Here is a 3,372-nt window from a genome sequence, read left to right on the forward strand (position 1 = left end):
AGTCAACCATTAGAACATCCTTGCATTCTTGAATTTTGTGGTTCAATTGTCCGACCATATTAAGTGCTAGTTGTATCTTATATCTCTTTCCCTTAAACTATCATAGAAGACTGTAAACAATCCTTGCACAAACTTTGAGGAATGAGTACGATCATCACTGATATAGAAGTGATATTCTCTTATAACCTTTATGTCCTCCTAGGTGCTATCATGTGCAGGCATGAATGTTATGTGTACAAAAATTGTAACTTGTGTAGAGTGGTAATACATAGATTGTACTTCATTTTGTGGCTTTAGTGTATAATTCTCAGCAAAATCAATGACAGATACAATAGTGCCGAGGGGGAAAGTGTCCTTACACAACTTGAATTGCTCATCTAACCACCTAGCTCTATGTGTGTGACCTATGTACTAATACACTAGTTTCTCTTGAAACATCTTCATAAAATAAGCTACGCATATATCACTTTTCACTAACTAACACCTCTTTAATTATTTTCCATCTTTAACACCATATGTGACTAACTTATATTTTCCAATAGAAACTAGTTCCTTACCAATTTCATGTGTGCTATCCAGATGTAGGCATCTATGCAACTGTTGCAAACCGCCACATGTAGGACAAAAACCTCACAAACACATCATCTTATAGTAAATGCACCTGTCATCTCATTTACATAATACACTTGAAATAAATTCTCTCGGTGACTTAGGAGGTTCTTGTAGACCACATTCCTACAAAACATCGTTACTGTGCAAAGTACAACATATATAGCGATAAATATCATAATGCATGGAAAATTCAACATGGACCCTACAACAACATGTAGTATGTGCATGATTAATCTTAACATAAAATGGTTTTGTCATCTCAAAAAATATTTGACTAATTTTAATCTAAGGAAAGCTTTGAAGAAACCTTCATAAAATTGTGTTTGAGTGGTATCTAAATAGTGTTTTGGATGTGGCTCGCGATTACTAATTCCAATTTGCCTTCTAACAATATCTCTTTGTTTGGGTGAAACCCTTGTGTTGTCATGCCAATATTTCTCAATTAACGTTCTTAGTGCATCAACAACAACCTTGTCCTTGTGTGGGAGTCTACCCGAGAATGCCCAAAGAGAATTTTTGTTAGGATCCTCGATTTTCTCTCGCCTCTCTAAGGCATAGTGTAATGTGGTTCTACTTGTCCTTAATGACTTGCTTGTTTTGCTTATTAAATGAGATTTTTTCATTTCCTTTCTCATTATGGTTGATGTGAGGACACAATGAGTAACATTAGCATCTTTAGTGCATGATTTCAAACCAATGGCTTGGTATGCATCAAAAAGATTTCTCACAATGGCTCTTTCACTATTATTTTCAAATGTTCTTAACCCCAAAATTTTCATTGTCTCTCTAAATTTCAGATTTTTAATTATTTCAACAACTAATTGGCATCTTCCACTTTGATTTAAGTTTTCAAAATAGTTATGCCAAATTCTTCTAACTGTTCTTCTATAAGTTCTTTCAGAAATTTTATCATGCATTGGCTTCACAATATTTTCATCAATATCTATTAGGAACTTTGGTTTTCTACGAATTATTCTAAGAGGTGTTAATATTGGTGCATGCTCTTCATTTTCATTAGGTGCATTATGTGCATTGATCACATCAAATTCAAATGGTATATCTTCTTCAATTTCATTAACATGTGCATTCACCGAATCATTTTTAAATGATGTAAATGATGTATGTTCATTGCATTCATTAGGTGCATTCATCATATGTTTTTGAATTGGTGTATGTTGATCATTTTGATTTGGTGCATTCATCATATCAATTTCAATTGTTGAATGTTCATCAGTTTCATTAGGTGCATTAGATGACGTACCTTCACGTAATCTCCTCATATGCTCCCTTTGTCTTTCCTTTGCTGCCTCTCTTTGTTCATTTGTTCCTCTCTTGTTCTTTCCTATTGTCCTACACATAACATCATGATGACAATCCACAATCAAATAGCAAAAAAACAACAAATGATCATCATTTTGTTATAATCTAAAGTAACAATAATAAAATAACTTAAAAAAAAAAAAAATACAAGACAAATCAATCATGATCAAAGAAAAAAAACAACAAATGATCATGATTTTGTTATAATCTAAAGTAACAATGATAAAATAACTTCAAAAACAATCCAATATATGAGACAAATCAATCATTCTAAAGCAAAAGTGACAAAAGAATATGAAAACCTGACTCTTATTATCCCAGAAAATCATGTGCAAAAGCAGTGGAGCCTTCAAACAACTTGCAATGCTGGTTTTAGGCCGTTGGGACTAAAATATATTAAGATTTTCCCATAACCCGTATGGATTATGGAAACTTTTATGTGAATGTTCACAATTTCTCATAACCCGTACGAGTTATGTAGAGCTAGATTTTGGCCTTAGTTCTACATAACCCGTAAAGGTTATGTAGAACTAGGAAAAGGAGAGGGGGAGAGGAAGAGGGAGAGAGAGGGAGATTGGGGAAAGGAGAGGGGGAGAGAGAGAGAGAGGGAGAGAGAGGGAGAGAGAGAGAGAGAGTAGGGGGAGAGGGGGTAAGAGAGAGAATAGGAGATAGGAAGAGAGGAAAAGAATAGGATAAGGAGAGGGGGAAGGAAGACAAGAGAGAGAGAGAGGAAAAGAAGAGATATATGCATGTATACAAACATATATACATATATCTATATAAATATATGTATATATAACTATAGATATGCATATATACATACATAAACACATATTATATAGGTATGTCTAAATTATGTGTAGTAAACGCTAAGTTTACAAGCATACATTATTATGCCTTCATAACACATACAGGTTTTGTGAAACAAAAAAAATTGTTTTTAGTTTAACATAACCCGTACGGGTTTTGTGAAACAAAAAAAAAAATTAGTTTTACAAAACCCGTACGGGTTTTGTAAAACTAAAAATAATGGTTTTAGTTCTACACAACCCATACGGGTTATTAAGATTTGCGAATAGTACTTTTTGTTTTTCAAAACCCGTGTGGGTTTTGGCTTGGTAAGAGGGTTGGAAAACGACCTTAAGGCTTCCAAGCCCATTTTCCCCCCTTTTTTGTCCCTTTACACATTTTTTCATCCTCCAACATGATTTATCGACTTCATCGTCATCAGGCTTACAAATGATCAAGTGGGTATCTCTAAAATTACCACCATAATCTCACACATCTTCTTAGTTTTCTGACCATATAATTTTTTCTATTTTTGGACAACATTAGCAAAGTAAACTTTAATTTTCTTTATCAGTGCCTTGACAGTCCTCATAGACATATGTCTACCATTTTTTTAATAACTTTTGATATACATGACCAAATTCAAAATAA

The sequence above is a fragment of the Cryptomeria japonica genome, chromosome 4, assembly GCF_030272615.1.
Source record: "Cryptomeria japonica chromosome 4, Sugi_1.0, whole genome shotgun sequence".
NCBI lineage: Eukaryota > Viridiplantae > Streptophyta > Pinopsida > Cupressales > Cupressaceae > Cryptomeria > Cryptomeria japonica.